The sequence below is a fragment of the Schistocerca piceifrons genome, unplaced genomic scaffold, assembly GCF_021461385.2.
Source record: "Schistocerca piceifrons isolate TAMUIC-IGC-003096 unplaced genomic scaffold, iqSchPice1.1 HiC_scaffold_1389, whole genome shotgun sequence".
In the NCBI taxonomy this organism is placed as follows: Eukaryota; Metazoa; Arthropoda; class Insecta; order Orthoptera; family Acrididae; genus Schistocerca; species Schistocerca piceifrons.
This window is the reverse complement of record NW_025727223.1, coordinates 52501-60606: the sequence shown is the minus strand read 5'-3', so window position 1 is coordinate 60606 and position 8106 is coordinate 52501. Positions and strand designations below refer to the sequence as shown.

Sequence of the window (8106 nt, the reverse complement as noted above, 5' to 3'; positions counted from 1 at the left end):
GACTTCCCTTACCTACATTATTCTATCGACTAGAGGCTCTTCACCTTGGAGACCTGCTGCGGATATGGGTACGAACCGGCGCGACACCTCCACGTGGCCCTCTCCCGGATTTTCAAGGTCCGAGGGGAAGATCGGGACACCGCCGCAACTGCGGTGCTCTTCGCGTTCCAAACCCTATCTCCCTGCTAGAGGATTCCAGGGAACTCGAACGCTCATGCAGAAAAGAAAACTCTTCCCCGATCTCCCGACGGCGTCTCCGGGTCCTTTTGGGTTACCCCGACGAGCATCTCTAAAAGAGGGGCCCGACTTGTATCGGTTCCGCTGCCGGGTTCCGGAATAGGAACCGGATTCCCTTTCGCCCAACGGGGCCAGCACAAAGCGCATCATGCTATGACGGCCCCCATCAACATCGGATTTCTCCTAGGGCTTAGGATCGACTGACTCGTGTGCAACGGCTGTTCACACGAAACCCTTCTCCGCGTCAGCCCTCCAGGGCCTCGCTGGAGTATTTGCTACTACCACCAAGATCTGCACCGACGGCGGCTCCAGGCAGGCTCACGCCCAGACCCTTCTGCGCCCACCGCCGCGACCCTCCTACTCGTCAGGGCTTCGCGGCCGGCCGCAAGGACCGGCCATGACTGCCAGACTGACGGCCGAGTATAGGCACGACGCTTCAGCGCCATCCATTTTCAGGGCTAGTTGCTTCGGCAGGTGAGTTGTTACACACTCCTTAGCGGATTCCGACTTCCATGGCCACCGTCCTGCTGTCTTAAGCAACCAACGCCTTTCATGGTTTCCCATGAGCGTCGATTCGGGCGCCTTAACTCGGCGTTTGGTTCATCCCACAGCGCCAGTTCTGCTTACCAAAAGTGGCCCACTTGGCACTCCGATCCGAGTCGTTTGCTCGCGGCTTCAGCATATCAAGCAAGCCGGAGATCTCACCCATTTAAAGTTTGAGAATAGGTTGAGGTCGTTTCGGCCCCAAGGCCTCTAATCATTCGCTTTACCGGATGAGACTCGTACGAGCACCAGCTATCCTGAGGGAAACTTCGGAGGGAACCAGCTACTAGATGGTTCGATTAGTCTTTCGCCCCTATACCCAGCTCCGACGATCGATTTGCACGTCAGAATCGCTACGGACCTCCATCAGGGTTTCCCCTGACTTCGTCCTGGCCAGGCATAGTTCACCATCTTTCGGGTCCCAACGTGTACGCTCTAGGTGCGCCTCACCTCGCAATGAGGACGAGACGCCCCGGGAGTGCGGAGGCCGCCGCCCCGTGAAGGGCGGGGAAGCCCCATCCTCCCTCGGCCCGCGCAAGGCGAGACCTTCACTTTCATTACGCCTTTAGGTTTCGTACAGCCCAATGACTCGCGCACATGTTAGACTCCTTGGTCCGTGTTTCAAGACGGGTCGTGAAATTGTCCAAAGCTGAAGCGCCGCTGACGGGAGCGATTATTCCGCCCGAGAGCATCCCGAGCCAACAGCGGCGCGGGTCCGGGGCCGGGCCAGGTAGGTCCGTCATCCGGGAAGAACCGCGCGCGCTTGCCGGGAGCCCGAGCGCCCAAAGGGGCGAATCGACTCCTCCAGATATACCGCCGGGCAGCCAGCCAGGACACCGGGGCTCTGCCCAACAGACGCGAACCGAGGCCCGCGGAAGGACAGGCTGCGCACCCGGGCCGTAGGCCGGCACCCAGCGGGTCGCGACGTCCTACTAGGGGAGAAGTGCGGCCCACCGCACACCGGAACGGCCCCACCCCGCGGCGAGTGGAAAGGCAACCGGACACGACCCCGCCGCAGATTGCTCCGCGCGGGCGGCCGGCCCCATCTGCCGAGGGCGGAGGCCAGTGGCCGGATGGGCGTGAATCTCACCCGTTCGACCTTTCGGACTTCTCACGTTTACCCCAGAACGGTTTCACGTACTTTTGAACTCTCTCTTCAAAGTTCTTTTCAACTTTCCCTCACGGTACTTGTTCGCTATCGGTCTCGTGGTCATATTTAGTCTCAGATGGAGTTTACCACCCACTTGGAGCTGCACTCTCAAGCAACCCGACTCGAAGGAGAGGTCCCGCCGACGCTCGCACCGGCCGCTACGGGCCTGGCACCCTCTACGGGCCGTGGCCTCATTCAAGTTGGACTTGGGCTCGGCGCGAGGCGTCGGGGTAGTGGACCCTCCCAAACACCACATGCCACGACAGGCGGCAGCCTGCGGGGTTCGGTGCTGGACTCTTCCCTGTTCGCTCGCCGCTACTGGGGGAATCCTTGTTAGTTTCTTTTCCTCCGCTTAGTAATATGCTTAAATTCAGCGGGTAGTCTCGCCTGCTCTGAGGTCGTTGTACGAGGTGTCGCACGCCACACCGCCAGCCGGCTGTGCACGCTACCGAGAAAGTACCGGTATGCGAACCGCCAGGCGACGGGCGCGCATCGCACGTTTGAGGAGACGCGGCCGGCCCCACAGGCGGCCGCGACACTCCCAGGTCTGCGAAGCGGGGCAAACGCCGCGCGCTTCAGTATACGTAGCCGACCCTCAGCCAGACGTGGCCCGGGAACGGAATCCATGGACCGCAATGTGCGTTCGAAACGTCGATGTTCATGTGTCCTGCAGTTCACATGTCGACGCGCAATTTGCTGCGTTCTTCATCGACCCACGAGCCGAGTGATCCACCGTCCTGGGTGATCTTTTCTCAGTTTCCGCCGTCTCTTTCGAGACGGTCGCATAGGCGGGAGTGAGGCGTGTGGCGGCCCCTGTTCCAGCGTTCTGTGTCCAACGGCCTCACGGCCGACGGGCGTCGTACGGCTCCACACCGGAGCGGACAGGCACTCGGGCGAAAGTCATTCAAAACCGGCGCCAGGCGCCAGGTGCCGCAGGCCAGCCGCTCCAGCGCTTCAGCGCTCGTACCACACAACATTGCCGCTAGTTTTGAGAGGCACGCGTGGTTCCGCACGCGGCGCACGGCTACGGCGAGCCGTACAGGTAGCGTGTTGCGCGACACGACACGCACATCGAAAGACATGCAGTCTAGTCGGTAATGATCCTTCCGCAGGTTCACCTACGGAAACCTTGTTACGACTTTTACTTCCTCTAAATGATCAAGTTTGGTCATCTTTCCGGTAGCATCGGCAACGACAGAGTCAATGCCGCGTACCAGTCCGAAGACCTCACTAAATCATTCAATCGGTAGTAGCGACGGGCGGTGTGTACAAAGGGCAGGGACGTAATCAACGCGAGCTTATGACTCGCGCTTACTGGGAATTCCTCGTTCATGGGGAACAATTGCAAGCCCCAATCCCTAGCACGAAGGAGGTTCAGCGGGTTACCCCGACCTTTCGGCCTAGGAAGACACGCTGATTCCTTCAGTGTAGCGCGCGTGCGGCCCAGAACATCTAAGGGCATCACAGACCTGTTATTGCTCAATCTCGTGCGGCTAGAAGCCGCCTGTCCCTCTAAGAAGAAAAGTAATCGCTGACAGCACGAAGGATGTCACGCGACTAGTTAGCAGGCTAGAGTCTCGTTCGTTATCGGAATTAACCAGACAAATCGCTCCACAACTAAGAACGGCCATGCACCACCACCCACCGAATCAAGAAAGAGCTATCAATCTGTCAATCCTTCCGGTGTCCGGGCCTGGTGAGGTTTCCCGTGTTGAGTCAAATTAAGCCGCAGGCTCCACTCCTGGTGGTGCCCTTCCGTCAATTCCTTTAAGTTTCAGCTTTGCAACCATACTTCCCCCGGAACCCAAAAGCTTTGGTTTCCCGGAGGCTGCCCGCCGAGTCATCGGAGGAACTGCGGCGGATCGCTGGCTGGCATCGTTTATGGTTAGAACTAGGGCGGTATCTGATCGCCTTCGAACCTCTAACTTTCGTTCTTGATTAATGAAAACATACTTGGCAAATGCTTTCGCTTCTGTTCGTCTTGCGACGATCCAAGAATTTCACCTCTAACGTCGCAATACGAATGCCCCGCCTGTCCCTATTAATCATTACCTCGGGTTCCGAAAACCAACAAAATAGAACCGAGGTCCTATTCCATTATTCCATGCACACAGTATTCAGGCGGGCTTGCCTGCTTTAAGCACTCTAATTTGTTCAAAGTAAACGTGCCGGCCCACCGAGACACTCAATAAAGAGCACCCTGGTAGGATTTCAACGGGGTCCGCCTCGGGACGCACGAGCACGCACGGGGCGGTCGCACGCCTTCGGCTCGCCCCACCGGCAGGACGTCCCACGATACATGCCAGTTAAACACCGACGGGCGGTGAACCAACAGCGTGGGACACAAATCCAACTACGAGCTTTTTAACCGCAACAACTTTAATATACGCTATTGGAGCTGGAATTACCGCGGCTGCTGGCACCAGACTTGCCCTCCAATAGATACTCGTTAAAGGATTTAAAGTGTACTCATTCCGATTACGGGGCCTCGGATGAGTCCCGTATCGTTATTTTTCGTCACTACCTCCCCGTGCCGGGAGTGGGTAATTTGCGCGCCTGCTGCCTTCCTTGGATGTGGTAGCCGTTTCTCAGGCTCCCTCTCCGGAATCGAACCCTGATTCCCCGTTACCCGTTACAACCATGGTAGGCGCAGAACCTACCATCGACAGTTGATAAGGCAGACATTTGAAAGATGCGTCGCCGGTACGAGGACCGTGCGATCAGCCCAAAGTTATTCAGAGTCACCAAGGCAAACGGACCGGACGAGCCGACCGATTGGTTTTGATCTAATAAAAGCGTCCCTTCCATCTCTGGTCGGGACTCTGTTTGCATGTATTAGCTCTAGAATTACCACAGTTATCCAAGTAACGTGGGTACGATCTAAGGAACCATAACTGATTTAATGAGCCATTCGCGGTTTCACCTTAATGCGGCTTGTACTGAGACATGCATGGCTTAATCTTTGAGACAAGCATATGACTACTGGCAGGATCAACCAGGGAGCTGCGTCAACTAGAGCTGAGCAGCCGGCCCGCCCGGGAGTGTGTCCCGGGGGCCCCGCGCGAACACGCAAGCGTCCGCTCAATCATTCTGCAAACAGGAGGAGGCTGAGCTCCCCCTGCACAATACACCTCGAAACCCTCTCAGGTCCCGGCGGCGCGCAGCGCCGTCCCAAGTACTTGGTCGGGTTCGAGAGAGGCGCAATCGCCCGGAGTTAGGCGAGTAGACGCTTTCGGTGCGACCACCCGTGCTCCCAACTGAGCTTGCCGCTGCCGACAGAGGCCCGGGAGCGTGCTGTCGTGGCATTGCCGGCGGGAGACAACACGCGCCACCTACGGTGACCGGCAGCTCCAACGCCAGCGCCACAGAAGGACAAAAGCCCCACTTGGGTGCCGAAGCGAACTCTCCCAGCACAGCGCACGCGCCAACACATCCGCACAGCTGCGATACAAACCACCAGCGAGAACCGCTGGGGCGACCGAGCAGCAGACGGCGTCGCGGCGCCGAGCGCCGGGCGGCAGCGCATCCTCAACGCACACAGTCCTCAATCGGACCAGCACACTGAAGATGTCCACCGCGCTTCGCACCGGGCCCGCGAGGACCTACTTTGGCCGCACGGCGCCGCGCGCAGGGTGCGCCGGCGCGCAGCTGCGACGCCTGCCGCGTCCGTCGGCCGGCGCGCCTGCCACTGGCCGCCCCCACCAGCCGGCTGTAGCGCGTGCGCCCACGCACCGCGCGGCCAGCACGCCGGGAGGCGCCCCCTCACCGGCCGGGGACGGTCCCACCCAGCCACCGCCGCGTATCGCTTCACACCCAGATGCCGTTCAGTTTCGTCGGCATGGTGGGTATCGCTGGAACAACCGGTTAGTACCTCAACCTATCGTCGCCATCACCCGATTCACCCCTAGCGAGAACAACCGCACCACAACAGGTTACCATTTGTTCATTTGCGTAACTTCACCAGAAAACGCAGGCGTCCATCGCCATTTGCAACTTCCACGATTATTGCATGCCTGTGTCAGGTGTCACGCCACACTACGTCTGCCCACATACACGCAACAAAATGTGCACGCCTAGACAATACGTGGAAGGTGGCCCCCGTACGTATGCGATGTCCATTGCTCGAACGACTGTCAACCGGCCTCTGTAGCATGTCGCAGATATGGAACGCGGTGCACCATGCCATCACGGTGTGTGAGGAGAGACGACTAGGTCCGAATACATCAACAGACAGCTCATGCTGATCGCCATCCACGGCGTCCGTTCCTCCCACACGTCTCTATGGCGTACCACACTGCAATCCAGCTCTCATAGGGAGACGACACGTAGCTGCGTGCACAATATTTGCACTGTATGGTCCGCCGTTTTTGGGCGCAGTCGTTGTACGGTCACACATGTGCCACGATGTATCATTCAGTACATAAGGACGAATGTGCAGTACAGATTGTGGTTTACGCGTACGACATTAGCGGACAGTTGACACAGGCCGCACCACAACGTAGCCTGAGTACGTCGCATGCGGAGGGCATTGAACATGCAAAGTTCTCACCAACCAGCTTGCGAAGGCAGGGGGCAAGGTGGGGACGTGGGGAGGGGCGGCATGTACGTCCTGCTGCCATCCACATTACAGTGTACAGCAGGAGCATGTGGAAAGTGAGCAAGACTTGCAAGGTGTTTAACATGAAGCGATACACAGGGGAGCGGGGAGTGCGAGTAGCGAACTATATTGCGAGGGTTGCGGGTGGGCAAACACTACACTAATTGAACGAGTCGTATAACAATTACAGAGCAGGTTTAGGCGACAACGTGGGTTACGTTAGGCGACAACGTGGGTTAGGTTAAGGCACGACGTGGGTTAGGTTAAGGCACGACATGGGTTAGGTTAAGGCACAACATGGGTTAGGTTAAGGCACAACATGGGTTAGGTTAAGGCACAACATGGGTTAGGTTAAGGCACAACATGGGTTAGGTTAAGGCACAACATGGGTTAGGTTAAGGCACAACATGGGTTAGGTTAAGGCACAACATGGGTTAGGTTAAGGCACAACATGGGTTAGGTTAAGGCACAACATGGGTTAGGTTAAGGCACAACATGGGTTAGGTTAAGGCACAACATGGGTTAGGTTAAGGCACAACATGGGTTAGGTTAAGGCACAACATAGGTTAGGTTAAGGCACAACATGGGTTAGGTTAAGGCACAACATGGGTTAGGTTAAGGCACAACATGGGTTAGGTTAAGGCACAACATGGGTTAGGTTAAGGCACAACATGGGTTAGGTTAAGGCACAACATGGGTTAGGTTAAGGCACAACATGGGTTAGGTTAAGGCACAACATGGGTTAGGTTAAGGCACAACATGGGTTAGGTTAAGGCACAACATGGGTTAGGTTAAGGCACAACATGGGTTAGGTTAAGGCACAACATGGGTTAGGTTAAGGCACAACATGGGTTAGGTTAAGGCACAACATGGGTTAGGTTTAAGGCACAACATGGGTTAGGTTAAGGCACAACATGGGTTAGGTTAAGGCACAACATGGGTTAGGTTAAGGCACAACATGGGTTAGGTTAAGGCACAACATGGGTTAGGTTAAGGCACAACATGGGTTAGGTTAAGGCACAACATGGGTTAGGTTAAGGCACAACATGGGTTAGGTTAAGGCACAACATGGGTTAGGTTAAGGCACAACATGGGTTAGGTTAAGGCACAACATGGGTTAGGTTAAGGCACAACATGGGTTAGGTTAAGGCACAACATGGGTTAGGTTAAGGCACAACATAGGTTAGGTTAAGGCACAACATAGGTTAGGTTAAGGCACAACATAGGTTAGGTTAAGGCACAACATAGGTTAGGTTAAGGCACAACATAGGTTAGGTTAAGGCACAACATAGGTTAGGTTAAGGCACAACATAGGTTAGGTTAAGGCACAACATAGGTTAGGTTAAGGTACAACATAGGTTAGGTTAAGGTACAACATAGGTTAGGTTAAGGTACAACATAGGTTAGGTTAAGGTACAACATAGGTTAGGTTAGGTTAGGTTACACGTTGTTGTAAGGAAAGGTGTAGGGGGGGGGCGGGGGCGGCAGGTTCGTTGATAGTGATTATAGTAAGTGAATGCTTGTGACATGATCAGATTTGTCACGTCAGGATGCACCTTTGGCTTATTAGAGGCGGCGC

General features: G+C 56.1%; 2 non-coding genes across 2 annotated transcripts; both read right to left on the bottom strand.

Annotated features, from left to right (window-relative positions):
• Positions 1-2519: 2519 nt before the first annotated feature.
• LOC124733311 lies at positions 2520-2674 on the bottom strand. The gene has a single exon (XR_007008966.1). It is a non-coding gene; the product is annotated as a 5.8S ribosomal RNA (ribosomal RNA).
• A 351-nt stretch (positions 2675-3025) lies between these two features.
• Positions 3026-4932, bottom strand: LOC124733301. The gene has a single exon (XR_007008962.1). It is a non-coding gene; the product is annotated as a small subunit ribosomal RNA (ribosomal RNA).
• Positions 4933-8106: the final 3174 nt, after the last annotated feature.